The sequence below is a fragment of the Fukomys damarensis genome, unplaced genomic scaffold (genome assembly GCF_012274545.1).
Source record: "Fukomys damarensis isolate Sample0158 unplaced genomic scaffold, DMR_v1.0_HiC HiC_scaffold_13, whole genome shotgun sequence".
NCBI lineage: Eukaryota > Metazoa > Chordata > Mammalia > Rodentia > Bathyergidae > Fukomys > Fukomys damarensis.
Window position 1 is genome coordinate 11,939,526 of NW_022900925.1, and position 15,993 is coordinate 11,955,518.

A 15,993-nucleotide genomic window follows, 5' to 3' on the forward strand; every position below is an offset into this window, starting at 1 on the left:
GAGAGAGAGAGAGAGAGAGGAGGGAAGGAGGGGGCTAGGGGAGGGGAAGGGAGGTGTCAAGGACAACACCAAAATACTTGTTCAGAGCAACTGCAATATGGAGCTAGCATTAACTGAGACCAGAATGACGGCAGCAGGAGCCAGCTTGGAGGCAGAGCTACTAAAATGTGAAATGATTAGTTAGAGGGGTCGCCCCTCCCCATCTGCATTACTTTTGCTACCTAGGCCAACGCTCTCGGATTAAACCTCCCAATACTACGTTACCACCACATACACTGACCGTCCCATTCCACTCTTTCTCCAGCATCCTGCTCACGTGTCAGGGGCCTGGTGAGACAGTCAATGGATGTCCCCCAACCCCCAGCCACACCAACCAGGTAGGCAGGTTACTCTGACAACGCTTTTGTTTTTCATTCTTAACAGTTCTGTCTTGTTGGTTTATAAGTTATCTCTCAAGACACTGAGCTCCTGGAGGGAGTCATGCCTGATTTATGTCCTGCACAGGGGCTGCTAAGAGGTTAAGAATATGAACTGCAGAGATAAACATGCTGTGGTTGGAACTCCCAATTTTTCACTTAATAGCTGTGGCAATTAGTCCATTTGTTCAACTACTTTCAGCCTCACTTTCCCCATTTGTGAAATAGGGATTTGTTTTGTGCTGCTGTGACAGAATACCTGAGTCTGGATAATGTATGAAGAATGGAAATTTACTCTCTTGAAGTTCTGGAAGCTGAGAAATTCAAGATCACAGCCTGGCATCTGAAGTGGGCCTTCTGACTGTGTTCTCATGTAGTGGGAGGTAGAAGGGCAAGAGAGGGCAAACCAGCTATCGCAGCCCTTGTTATAATGACATTTATCCATTAATGAGGCCAGAGTCTTGTGTCCTAGCCACTTCTCAAAAGTTCCCCCCTCACAGCGCTGTTGTGGCTACAGAGGGCTTATGTGTCAAAGGCCTGGCCATTTGGTGCTATTGGGAGGTTGTGGAGCTTTAAGAAGCAGGGCCTCGTGGAAGGAGGTTGGGGGCATGCCTTTGAAGGGGGATTGGGACCCTAGCTCCTTCTCTCCTTCCGCTTCGGGGCCATTGTGAATGGAGCAGCCTTGCTCTACCATATGCCCCCTGCCATGCTGTGCTGCCTCACCCCAGACCCCAAAACAACAGAGCCAGCTGGCTATGACTGAAACCCCTGAATCCATAAGTCAAACTAAACCTTCTTTTAAGTTGATTTTTAAGTTGATTTTTCTCAGGCATTTTGTCAAGTGATGGAAAACTGACTAAGACAGTTACATTGGAAATTAAGTTTTCAACATATAAGCTTTGGGAGGGGCATTCAGATCATAACCTTATGATCAAATGATGTGGCCAGAGATGAGGCAGGAAGTAGACAGATGGCAAGGCAAACTGTTCTTAAGGTAGAATTAGCAGGACTCATTGACACTGGTCACAGTTGGTGAGAAAGACAGGAATCTAAATGATCCAGCCAAGACTTTTCTGTGACAGCGTTACAGTGTTAAACAGCTGTGCTTTCTCCTTTGGTCAGAGTCACTCAGTGCTGAGGTTTCCCTGCTGTGACTCCAGGAGGCCTGACCTTTCAGCAGTATTTGCAGTATTGACCAGCTAAGTTTAGACCCTAGCCACAACAGGATGATAGGGGGAAAGGCCGCTATGCCCACCAAGAATCACTCATGGAGTCAGCTGTGCGCAGTGCTGACTTTGGACAACAATGGCTTGTGTATAAATAGCCTGCTCTTGTCGGGTGAGCGGGAGATTCCCCTTAAAGGGTGATGGCCCTCAGATTTCTGGCCAGGGCTTTCTTCTGGCCGGACTTTGACCCTCAAAGGGACCTCACCCACACCCCCTTTATCGTCACCTCCCTATCCCTGGGTGCTCCAGTCTTGGTTTCAGCTGCCCTTTTCCCCAAAGCTCTTTTAAGACTAGGCTCAAGGCTAGACAGGGATTTCCAGAATAAGAGAGAGATAGAGGTAGGCCTGCAGTGTCCCAGGGTGGCATCTGAGGGGTCACCAAACAAGGCCAAGGTGCAGTGAGTGTGGGAGTTGCTGATGTGAGAAGCAGGAGAAAAGGGGTAACCCCCTAAATAACTGTGTGAAGCCCCATGGCCATTCTTCGCTCAGAGGGGCTGTGTGTCTGCAGGTTGCTAGAAGCTGTCCCGCACCAGCAAGCAGCCTGTGGAGCTGTGAGCAGCCCCTCAGCGTGCTCTAAGGTTTGTGTCCCCAGAACACAAAGCAGCTTCTGCCTAAGCTGAGACTCCCTCGTTCCTCTCTCAACTGATGACTCATTCACCTTGAAGCAGTTGAGAGACAAATGTGCAGACTCTAAACTTAATGGGATGAAGAACCAGCCTGGCCATTTTTCTGAGAAGAGGTTATTTCACAGAGAAACCCCAACATTTTAATTCTCCCTTGAAATGAAGGAGTCAGATAAACCCAGCTCCAGTTTTTTGGCATTGGTGTTTACTTTCCATCTTTCACTATATCTTGGAGGAGGAAGCTTTAAATCAGAACTCTATACTCTGCAGATTTTTGAGGCAAGGCCTGAAGAAGCTGAACTAAACCAGGCAGCATTTTCAGAAGGTAATTCTGTTGGCAGGCCAGGCAAGCTGTTGGTGGCCTTCTCATTAATGACTACCCCGACCTTAACAACACTCCCATGCACTTAGGAGCACTTTGTAGCTTATAATGAACTTCCATAATCATTCCTTCATTTGAAACTTGCAAGAGACACAGCAAGGAATTAATTAGTTAACCTGAGCATTCATTCAGTTATAGAGCACTGATTAGATGCAAGACAAGGCACTGGGCCGCTAGCTTAGTGTACAGTTAGGAAACTGGGTCTCTAAGAGGCGAAGGTCTCACCTGCAGTCCCATGCTAGAAAGTCTGGAATGTCTTGAACTGCTCATCCATTTATCCTCACCCAGGTTCCAGGGGCTCATCTGCAAAGCTGAATCTGGCAGGCCTCTGCCCTGACCAGGGGAGACCATGGTCTTCTACTCCCCCTGAGCTACAGGACTGTAGTAGCTTAGAGGTCACCTGGAGAATAAAATTGGTCACCCAAAGAAAGAGGACCATGAGTGCCTCAATTATATTTGCTGCCCCATCTATATTCTCCAATTCAATTCATTATAGGAATCTCAGGGCTCCACACTTGATGTTCTCAGCCAATGAGCCTCCCAGCAATAGTATGATCTTACACCTTGGCAAACGAGGGGATTTGAGGTCAGGGTAAATAAAGACAGTGGCTTTGTGTACCCTAGGAATGTTACCCTAGGAATAGATTCTAGACTCTTCCCTATGGACATTCATTCCTAATTTGAGGGAAGGCTTCTGCTACAAAACATTAAGCTCCAAAATATAATAAAACCACATTTAAAAATTCAGTGAAATTTGAGCCTCTGAAAGCTGACGGAAAAGAGAACTTTCTGATAAAGTAACAATAATCCTGCTCAGAAGGCAGTTGCCATGGTTACTCCAAGAAGTCTCCAGGGCTGTTCTTCATTTGTCAAGAGATGGTAGATGTTTTCCCAGGGTGAGTCAAATGGACCAAGATAGCCTGAAGGTTTGATGAGCCCTGGGTCCCAGGTCAAATGCTCCCATGGCAGTGGGAGTCACTGTTCAAAGGATGGGCCACCCCGGCTAGGGTCTGACACTACAGGGAAGACTTTCTGTGCTTAATACTTGAAAAAGAAGGGCAAATTGAGGCCATATGACAACAGTAATCACTCAGAGACTGACACAATGGCATTCACAAACAGCTCCACTTATGGTGTGCTGGGCAGGCTCTGTGGAGACAAATGCTTTATGTGCCTTATTTCAGTGTTCCCTCACAACAGCCTCATGAAGGAGGTATTATTCCCAGGACACACAGGAAGGAACTGAGGCTCTGGAAAGCTAAGAGACTCAGAACTCAGAGCTCACAGAAAATAATGGAACTGGAATTCCAACCCAGATCATTTGAAGTCCAAAATCGGGGCGGGGGAATCTTGGAGCCATTTTTTAACTGTGCGGGATACACTTTAAAGGCAATCCTTCCTCTACCTCCCTTCTCCCCAGTACCACCTAATTAACCTGTCTTTTAAGGTAATACTGAGCATTATTCTCTAGACATTGGCATTTCTCTGCCTTACTTAGCCCACATGGGAGCTACAAGATACTTTGTCAAATGCCCAGCTAGACATAACTATTCTATGCCCAATATTCTCAATTGATAAGGTTCCTGCTGTCTTCAATTTGCTACAGAGAGGGGGTGTGAGCCCAGGATACTGTTGATGCTCCTGTCTCACAGACCACCAGGTGTTCAGTTGGGTTGGTGGGCAAGGGTGGACACATGGGTACTCTGTTCACTGTGCTTTTTATTCCATCATCCTGAGCCTAAGCATTCTCCACACATTCTCCTGAGGGCCAGGGTCATGTCTTTTCCACTTTGGTCCACCACAGCCTGGGCCCCTTACGCATTAATGCTGTCCAAGATTCCATTCATTCAGCAAGCATGAATCAAGTAAGTTCCAGATGTGTGCTAGGCTCTGACAGTTCTAGGTACATGCAAGAAAAAAAAAATACCATCCCTGACTTCAGTGTTCTCAGAGTCTAGAGGGGGAAACATACAGGAAATTATAAGGCCCCCATGGTATCTCTTATGATATAGGGAGTCACTTAAAGCCAAGCGAACCAAAATCTGTTTTACTAGTTTTACCTGGGAGGCAAGAGAGAGGCCTTTGAGTGTGGGTAAGGGAGTATGCAGGCAAGAATTAGCAAAAGAAAATTGAAGTTTCTGTCTTTAGAAGAACATGTTTGCAAGGTTGGCCTTTGGCCTGAGGCAGGGAGCATGGCTTTGGAAACCCTTGCTAACTGATAAAGTTGCTTTGTTGTGTCTAGACTGTGCCTGACAGCACAATTATTTCCCTCCGGGGAGCCTGTGATTCTGGTAGTTTCTAGGCAAATGATATCTATATGATCAGCCTCCAGTAAAAAATTATTAAACTCAAATGTCAAACAGGCTTCCCTGGGCAGAAACTTTGCCCATGGCTATGGCTGCATAGCCACTCCCAGAGAAAGGAGCATGCTCAATGCTCAGTGTGCCATGGGAGCAAGGAAGTAGGAAGTCCATATGCTGAGACCCATGAGTCCCTCTAGTGAATCAGTGAGCATGGGGGTGGCATTGGGGACCTTGAAAACAGGAAAAGTGGGTGAAATTATAATGGGAGGAGCAGGAAGAGAAGGTGTGCCAGGTCCGGGGAACATCTTATGCAAACTCATTGAATTATGAAAGGTCATGGCTTGGTCAGGGAGCCATGCAGCAAGGAAATTAAAGGCAGATATTGATAGACCTGAAAAAGTTCAGAGGAATCATCCTGTAAAGGACCTGCATGCAAGGCAAGATGTCTGGATTTTCTCTTAAGACCAACAGGAAGTACTGGGTGTGCTTTAAAAATAGGCAAGGATATGTCTGTTCCAAAGATCACTCTGGTGGCCATTGTGAGGGCTGATTATGGAGACACAAACAGGAGACTGAGAGGCATGGAGGAGGTGCTGCAGCAATGCGGAGGTATCCTGTGTGAGCCACGGCACCTGGTGGCCTCCTCATCTTCCTGCCCTTAGCCTTGGAACTGTGAACTCTGGACATTTACTCAGTCCAGTCTGATGGGGCAAGCTGTGCACACTGTTCCTCCTGTCCCCAGGCCCTGAAGGGAGCTAGTCCAGCCTAATTGTGTTTTTATCCCCCATTGAGTGGTTCCCACAGTCTAGCCCAGTGGTTCTCATCTGGGGGAGATTTTGCCCATGCTAAAAAGACATTTGGTTATATCCAAAAACATTTTGGTTGTAACAACTCAGAGTATGATATACTGTTGGCATCTAATGGGTAGAGGCCATTATTCCCCAGTGTTCATCAACGTCAGTAGTGCCGATGCTGAGCTGTCCTGTTTTCACTCAGCCCTGTGAAACAGGGTTTTTGCAGTGATGGAGATATTCCACTATTCTGCACCATCTAATGTAACCACTAACCACATATGGCAACGGAGCCCTTGAAATATGGCCAGTTTTGACTGAGGAACTCAAGTTTCAAGTTTATTTCCTTTTAATTAATTTAATTTTAATTTTAATGGTCACATGTGGCTGGCTAATGGCTACTGTGTTGACCAGAGCGGATCTCCACTCTCAGAAGGCTGAAGATTCTTCTTCGGTTCCTGAGGATAATCTGCTTTCTTTACACTCTCCAGCACGGGGATTTTCTTCAGGGCTCTTTCTCTGAGAAGAGGGACTTGGAAAGAGAGGCTTCCAGTTGTAAACACCTCTGGCCAGACAAACCTCCCAGGCTCAGAGTTTAAGCTTAGCTCACCACTTTCCTTCAAGTGAGCTCTCCTGGAACCTTTAGCAGACCTGAGCCAGGACCGTCTAAAACTTCATCCCTGAGCCTCAGATGCAAAAAGAAACTGGGCTCTTAAAACTTGTTTTTCCTAAGAGGGTTCTAATTTGCCTACTTTCTTTCCAGTAACCCACTCTGAAATATTGAGAGTTTCAGCTACAATCAAATTTCACAAAAGTCCTTTTGTTCATTCCAGAATAGTAAGGTCTGTATTGTTCCTGATTTCCTTGCTAATGGGGCTCCTTTTAGGGATTCTTCCAGGAAGGAGAAAATTCTGCTCCAAATGACTTAAAGTCCCTCTACAGGCAGAGATGTTGACAGAGCTTCTCTGGCTTATAAAAACCAACAAACACAAACCCCAAGAAAGTCCTGAGTAACCAGACACAAACCTTAGATAGAGAAAGCTGATGAAGCTTTGATGTAAACCATGGTGGTAAAATTAAACACATGCATATAATGGGTACTCGGGAGTGACAGTGGAACAGGTAAAGGAGGAAAAGGGCTCCTGGCAAAAGTATCATGAGGTTTATAATATCTGTATTTCGGAAATAACTTATCTCGGATGAATTAAGCTACCCTACCTAAGCAACACAACAAGTACAAGGAAGAATAAAAATTTGAATCCAAGTCTGACAGATATGAAATGCTATTCTCTACCTGGGGCACATGTGGAAAGGTGTGTGAACCCTAAACAGGTCAAAGTGGCAGAGTGCACTTGTCTGAGGAAGACTCCCAGACTTTCTGGAACATAGGCAGCTGAGATGTGGGACCACAGCATTCCCTGAGCTGCTCCCTTCCAGTCCCGCTTGGGAAGCCTGGCTGTGCCTCTAATTGGCTTCAGGGATAAAAATGTGGCTGAGGGATGGCTATTTACTTCACAGTGGGTAACACACATTCCTATTTGCTTGATCAAAACCCAGTCTGGCACTCTGGGGGACTGCCAGCGGGGGGTTGGGGAGCTGGCAAGGACAGGCACTGGGCTGGGGTGGCTGGGGAAATGCTGAGCTTTGAAGTGTTTGCAGAGACTCCTAATTAAAGGACAGAACCACAAGGAAGCTAGTTGAATAATGTTGAAGAATTGGAATCTGGACTGCTGCAAACCTCCAAGTTGAAAATTAATCCCTTCTTTGGCTCTAAGACGATGTACTCTGGTATTTAATTAGATGCATGTGGCTTCACCACCATTATCCAGTTGGGCTCTTTAGAGTTAAAACGCACGTCCTGGAACAAGCAAGGATGGCAAATCTGTGGCAGATGTCTGCCAGCTACTATCTCATACCCTGTACAGACATTGCTAATCGAGCAGCATTTCCCCAGGAGGTTAAATAAAGCTTTATAATTATTTTTTAGAACCGGAGACTAGGCAGATACTATTAATCAAATCAAATTGAAACATGAAAAGTCTATCTGCCATTCTTGCCTTAAAGTCAGGTGTGGTCTACGATATAGTACTTGTATTAGTACCTTGGAGGACAGGTAGATCTTGTTCAAAGCGAGCTCACTAGATCAAAGCCATTGTTACAAAAAGATTTGCGAATGTTAGGGTGGGTCCAAGGCATGAGTGGGCAAACTCACAGGCCCACGAACTACAGATACTCCAGTTCAGTGTGTCCTTTGGCTACATCATGTGTTCTCTCTTATTTTAGCTAAATGGTCTGTCAAGCCTCCACTTGATCAGCTCCAATGACAGGGAACTCACTACTTGATCAGGTAGCCTATCCTTATTTGGACAGCTCTGAACAGTGCAGGATATGGAATCAGCTGGTCCTGAGTTTGCATCCTGGCTGTCCTGTGTAACTGTGACTGAGCAAGCCAAACTATTACTCAGAAATAAAGTGTGGGGGACATCATGCCTGCTTCATGGATGTGGGAAACATAACCGACTGATATAAAACCACTTGCAGAATGCTTCACATGCGTTTGGTGCACAAATCCTCTAGGTTTTCACTTTTAAATTGTGCCAGAATCTGCCTTATTAAATCTCCTTCCACAGGTTCCTTGGGGATTCCAGAATATGTCTGCTTCTTCCTTCCCATGACAACCTCACAGATGTTTAAAGATGTTTGAAGACAGAATGTCACATTGTTTCGAGTTCCTTCAACATTTACAGAAGTCTTCCATCAAATTCTCACCACCCCTGTGCTTGCTCTTAACGTGTGGACCCCACTCTTGAGTCAGTTGTGACCACCTCTTGGCACACAGCACTATTGCCTCCCACCTTTTTCACTTGAGACACTGATTCATTCTTTTGGTTATTCTTTCACATATTTGTTCACTTAAAAAATACTTCATTGGGTAAATACAAGGTATCGGGTAATTTACTAGAAACAAAAAATATAGCAATGAGCCCAACAGTGGCATGACCTCAGCCTTTCATTGATTCATTTACAAATGATTCCGTTAATTCGTTGAGTAGAGCAAATATTTCACAGTGTCAGTCACCCTGTTAGTAGTAGATGTAGCAGAAAACAAGACTGAGGCAGTTCCTGCTTTACATCCATTTGACCATTTAACAATTATTAGTTTATATATTATTGAACATCTAATATATGCAAGCCAGCATTGAAATCAAACAAAAAGGGACTCTCAGCATAAGTACTATGAAGATGCATGGTATTACAGCAGCCTATGACAAAGGCTTGCCCCTGTCTTTTGATTTTACTGTATTGTATCACAATCTAAATGTATATAGTATGAAATTTGACATTTCTGTCACTTTATGTATATAGTTTAGGGAGATTGCTTACATTGTAATGTTGTACAATAGTCACCCTTATCTGTTTCCAAATTTCTCCCATTGGCCCAAACAGAAATCATTCCCATGGAAAGCAATAGCTTTCCATTTCCTCCTCATGTAGCCCCTACTGGTCTGTAACCTACCTTCTATTTCAATGATTTTTGTTTATTCTTGCTATTTCATATAAAAGAAACCACACAAAATGTGTTCTTTTTCATCTACTTCTTTTACCTACTGTAATAATTTCAAGGTTCATTCATACTGAGGCATGTGTTAGTCCTTCTTTCCTTTTTTGACTGAATAGTATTCCATTGTAGAAATATTACTCTCTGTTTATCCATTTATATGGTAATGGATATTTGTGTTATTTCCACCTTTTGGCTATTGTGAACAATGTTTCTATGAATATTCATGTGCAAGTATCTTCTTAGTCCCTGTTTTGTCTTTTATTTTTTAACTGTAACGGTACAGAATTTGATTAAGCAAAATCCTGGGTTCATGTTATGAACTGACCATGTTCCCTAAATCCTTAGGTTGAAACCCTGACCCAAAGTCTCCTATAAGTATTGGAAGTGGAGCCTGTAAAGAGTTAATTAGAGTTAAATGAGATCCTAAGTTTGGGGCCCTAATGTTGTAGGGCTTCTATCCTTATGAGAAAAGGAAGACACCAGGGGTACATGTACACAGAAGAAAGACAGAGGGAGACACGACAAGAAGACAGCCATTGGCAAACCTGGAAGAATGCCCTCAGGGTATATCAACCCTGTTGACACCTTGATCTTTGATGTTCAGCCTCCAGAACTGTGAGAAAATACATTCTGTTGTTTAAACCATCCAGTCTGTGGTATTCTTTGTGGCAACCTGAGCAAATGAATACAGTTCACAATATACTATCATCCTGGGTCCATGGGTGACCCAATTTTAGCATTGATTAATTATAAAAGATTTGGTTATCCTGAGTTGCAGTCTTAGTTCTCTATTGATATTGATTGATATTATAAGAGAAATATGAGGTTGGAGAGGAAGACAGGACTTGGGGGAAGGGGACAGAGGATTCTAAAAAGGGAATTGATATGACCAGACTTTCATTCTAGAAAGAGTATTCTGAAAGGGGAAGATGGACTGGGGACAGGGGAAGAATAGAAACAAGGAGACAGTAAGGAAGTATTACTGTTGCCTAGGATAAGAAGATGGTTTGAGTCAGTGTTGTTGCCTTTAGCGGTGAAGTGGACAGATTTGAAGCTTATTTAGAAAGTAGACTTGGAAGCAAGAGGGCTTTGTGACTCTGGACTAGAAGTAAAGAGAATAATACCCCAGTTTGTTTTTGGGTACCTAGATGAACAGAATTGACAGATCCTGGGTCCCAGAAGGAGGAGGGGTTTCTCTGAGCAAACGTGGCCTTTCTCCACCTTGTTACACATATACTAACTGTATATTCTGTGCCAGGCTGTGTCCTTCCTCTTGGGGTCAAGTTTAACTTCCAAGGACAAATGTTCTCCTCTGCTGTTCCAAGTTGTCACCTCACTTTCACAGGCCAGGCCCCTCCAGGAAGAAACCTACTGAACGAAGTCTGGTGCCAGTGGAGATGCATCTGCCAGTCTTGGGGATTCGCACCTCCGAGCCACTTGTCTAATGGGTCTAACACCACATTTCACACCTGGTCTTCAGCAGGCATAAACCTGATATTTTGGAATTTAGGAAGTGAAATTTGTATATGCAACGATTCTGGGGACAGCCAGGGCTTTTGGCTGTGACTTTAGAATGTTAGTCAGCTTTCCTTTCCTATTAAAAACAAAAACAAAAACCTGAGGTTATTAACTTTTAAAAAGGAAACATGTATTTTGGCTCATGGTTTCAGAGGTTTCCGTCTACGGTCATTTGGCTCCACTGCTTTTGGGCCTGTGGTGAGGCGGAACACCAAGGTGGGAAGCACATGGTGGAGCAAGTGCTTCTCCTCATCAAGGCAGGGAAGTACAGAAAGGAAGAAGAGGGCTTGGGTCTCAACAGCCGCTTCAAGGACCTAATCCCACATGACTGAAAGACTTTCACCTACAGTAATTCCCACCTCCTAAAGGTTCCATTACTTTCAAATAGTGCTGTGGTCTGAGGCCCAGCCTTTGATTCACAGGCTTTTGGAGGACACTTATCCGAACCATAGTGACTGGATAGAGCCTTATGACCTTGGTGGTTTCTAGCAGATTGGATTAGAGCCAATGGGTTTTTCAGTTTTGTCATTATGTCTTAGCAGTCCCCCTGTGGGGAGAAAGGGCCCTGTCCTGCTTTACAAAGGACTCAGGGAGGGAAAAGTAATGGTCAGAAGGTGACAGTTACTCTGGAAACCCTGAAGTACTGGCATGTGTTGGCTACCACCGTGCTCTGAGCTCATGGACTCACCAGGCAGAGAGCAGATTCTCCATTATTTGGGTCCAAGTAAATAATTCAGTGGCATTTCTGTTTCTCCAGCATGTTCAACTATAACATTTAGTTAAGCTTCTGCAGAATTTCAACATTTCCTTGACCTCTGACTCCAGTGAATTTAATTCTGCTCCTTTAGTAATTTCTGAGGTTGTAGATTCTGTTGAGTGAGCAGGCTCCCTCCTGTAGAAATTAACTTAAATCCTGAAGCAACATGCTACATGTTCAGGAAGACCAAACCCTGATTTGTTTTGGGAGCAAGCAGGACAGATAAACAGGAGGTGCTTTGGGTGCAGGCTGAGGAGCCAGCAAAGCCCGGGTAAATGTGTTTGCTTACAGCCATACTCTCCACAACTTCTCAGATGAGGCGCTGCCTCCAAAGCTTTTGGTTCTTGGATAGACTTCGTTAATGGATTTCTACACAGAACAGAATCACTGGGAGATCCATATGGTGACCTGGGTTGGAAATGTATGCTGTTCCTCCATTGTTTATTCCTTTTTATAACCAGCTTTTTTCTGCCTGAGCTACCTTGAGTGAATTCCTGCAAACAAAACTGATCTTAAATTATCATGATGGACAATTGCCACATACTACTATAATTCTACATCCACAAGAGAGAAGTCTATAAGAACACAGACAAGAGACATTCAGGTGATAAGGTCAGGCCAATGGGGGAATTTACTTAAAGGGTCAATGTGAAATCATGGTCACTGTTAATGACAACAGTGACCAGCTCTTCAAACAGTCGCCCTGTGCCGGACACACTCATAACTGCTCTGTGATTATCTCCCAATTAGTCTTTGCAGCTACCTATAAATTAAAGACAAAGGTGATTGCATTTTTTATGTGGGAGAAATAAGGCTCAATTGTCTGAGGTCAAAAGTGGAGAAGCTGAAAGCTGGGTGTGGCGGCACACACCTGTAATCGCAGCACTCAGGAGGCTGAGGCAGAACAGCTGTGAGTTCAAGACCAGCCTGGGCTACATAGTGAGTTCCAGGTCAGTCTCAACTACATAGTGAGACCCTCAAAAAAACAAAAACAAACAAACAAACAAAAGTGGAGAAGCTGAGATTGGTACTTTGAAGTTTTCTGTCTCTAGACTGTGCCTCTCCTATTTTTCACTGTACCCTTCCCCCAAGGCTTACCATATGGCCAAGGGACAGCAAGGCTGGACTGGAGCTGACACTCATTTAGTGGAAACAGTGTACACAAATAAAGTTAGACAACCCTACACACTTAAAAAATATAACAAAAGATGAAAAAACGGAAACAAAGCTTTTATAAATAGGGAGGGGTGGGGGAATGGGAATAAACAAGAACTAAACTATATCATGTACAGGTACAAATTCTCAGTGATAAATGTGATCATTATTTATACCTAAAATACAGCAATAAAGTTGATTTAAAAATCAAATTTTTAAAAAGGGGGAGAAGAAAGGTAGAAAGGAGTTGAACACGGTCAATCTAGGCATGAATAGCTATACAATTTGCAGGGTCCAATGCAAAATGAATGACTTGAGCATTTCATTCATCAATTTTTAAGAATTCCAAGATGACACCAGCAGGTCTTTTGAAAGGGGAATTTTGTCTCCATGGTTCAAGCTGGACTTACTATAGGAAATTCCCTACTTAAAATTTCCTCTGCTCAACATGCCCAGGTCTGTCCTGCCTCGCATGCCTGGATATAGCTGAGCCCTCCTGCTAACAAATATTCAGATTCTGTAACCAGTAAATGTGTGTCTGATGTGCCTTATCTGTAACCCCACCCCTCCCGAAGTGTATATCTTCCTTTGCCAAGTGCTGGAGGGGGCCAGTCCCCAGCATGCAAATGCAGACTGGTCCACCAGTGTTAAATAAAGCTTTACTTTGTTTCCAAGGCTCCTGCTGTGCTTTCTGCCCTCCTGGACTAGTGGCAATGAGCTATATCAATCAAACAAAGGATGCCATTTCACTTTAAATGAGGTATGGGCCTCTTTGGATGCCAGGCCCTGTATGCCTGCAAAAGCCCCACACCTATGAAGTTAGGCAGGAAACAGCCACTGTTTCCTATCTGGAGTTCAAGAGGAAGCATGATAAGTACTTGTTCCAGAATGAGGGCAGGTTGGGTCTCTTTTGCAAGGCTACAAGGTTTGTATTTAATCCTCTAGGGAGTAGGATGCCAATAAAAGACTTTAAGAAATCATCATCTAAGAATTCCTCAATATTGCAGAAAGTCCTATGCATGGAGAAGGGTGGGCAGCCATCAGGATTCCTCTAGATAGTTGCACCATGGGTACAGCTTCACCCCATGAGAACCTCTTGACCACTTGAGAGGCTTTGGCCAAGAAGGTTTAGAAGTTGTGATGGGAAATTCCTCATTTAGGGATATTGAATCCATTCACATAGTACTTTTTTTGTTTTAATGTCTCAGCTGTAAGAAAATATTTAAATAGAAGTCATTAGCAAATGTACTTTTAAGCCAATAATACCTAGTAAGTCAAAATTGCTTTCCTTAAAAATGAAACATATTGAAGATTTTCAAACCCCTTTATGAAGTGCTCTATTAGAATGAAAAAATCCATAGCTACCCTTGGAATGAAACTGCTGAAAGGCAGGAGTGCTTTCTGGGTAGGCATTGTCCAACCACAGTGATACAAATCAACCGTTTAGGATAATTTATATCTGGGAGAGGAGTTCAGAAATGGGTCTGCTTGGAGCTAAAAGCATCGTAAATAAACTGGGTTGGGAGACCACACAGGCTACAGCGGGGAATTATGCAATGGGCTCCCAATGCCCCGACTAGAAGCCACGGGTCTGCTCCCTCCTGGGCCAAGTGTGCTGAGAGATGGCAGGCCTGGGGACATTGAGCTTCAGAGAAGGGAAGGGACCTGGTCACTTCTCAGCAGCCAGTGCCAAGGGCTCTCCTCCTGACTAATTACTGTGCATGTTCATCTCTCTCTAGGCACTGAAACAGTCATCTTCCTGTGGACCAGTATTTGAGTCAGTGCCTGAGCACCCAAAGTACTGTGGTAAGTGCAAAGTATCATATTTATCAGTATCATTAAGAAAATACATAAAAAGAAGGTACACACATATACCTATACATGGGCACGTAGGTGTATGCATGTGCATACATGTTCACATGGACATGTGTGCCTGTGAATGTTCAGTCACTAAACTGCTTCAGCAATATGTTTGTGTGCGCATGTGCACGTATGCGTGTACTCGTGTGTCGGGGGGGTAGGCCGGTGTGTGAATGTGTGTGTATGTGTGTGCATGTGTGTCTGAGCATCTAACTCTGTCTGGAGGAGTCAGAGAATTTAATCTAGGGGCTGAGGGCAACATTCTGAGCAAATCTGGCAAAAGGCAAGTGGCAAGTTTGGAGGGACCCAGGAAGAATCACTGAGGAAGTTTGCATCTTATCTTGTAGAGTCTGAAAGACTCATAAGGAAGAGAGTGACTTGGCCACACCTATATTTCAGTTACCATAAATGCTTGCATATGAGATGCAATTATTCTTCTCAAATGTTTCCCTCTGGAAAGATTCCTTCCCAAGGCTGTCATGTGACAACAGGGCACTGTTAACAGTCCAGACAGTTTCTAACAGCGATGCAGTAGTGTTTGGAGAATGATACAGTAGCCTAAAATCACCTCAATCTGTTGGTGAAAATAAAAGTAGACAAAGTAATTGAACACAGATGGTGTAATTCATTATTCCTGAGAATCTGACCCCATAATTATTGGATGTTATTGTAAGCAACCCTTTTAAAGGTTATCTTTAAAAAGCAATGAAGAGAGTTATTTATTCTGAGGAAACAGTGCTCAAGATGGGTAAAGAGGTATTGCTTGTGGTTTGGCTACAGAGGAGCCAGATCTGTCTTTACAGAAGATAAAAGATGGCTCTGATGGCTGTGGAGGATGGGCCCTGACAGCAGTGAGACTGTGGCCAGATGCAGGTATCTAGGGTCCAGGGTCCAGCTGAGGTTGATGAGCACCAGGGGAGGCTGCTAAGGAAAAGGGAGGGGTGGGATGGCACAGGGCCCTCAGAGGTAAACAGCAGACTTGGGAGCAAGGCTTCACGTACCTCAGGTGGATCCTGCAGGGACAAGGGTGTCTCTGAAGTGTCATATTCACTTGGAGCCAGCTCTGTCTGCCTGGAAATCGAGGTGACAGAGATTTAGTGACTCCTGGCACTTGCTGTCACTTCCCCTTTTCCTGCTCCTCTAAGCTTGGTTAGAACAGGGTGGAAACTGGTCAAAGAGCTTGATACACACCTAAGCCCTGTCATCCTTCAGATGTGAGAAAGCAGAAGGGGCCCTGGACCCACAACCCAGGGCTTTGGTGACTAAGAGAGGGTGCAGGAAGGTAGGCAGGTGTTCAAGCTGCTGCCTTATCAGGAGACCCTGAAAGGGAGAAGAGATAGCCTCAGCTGTTGGTCCCAACCCACCCTAATATTCTGAGGGACACTCTCACACATGAGCTGA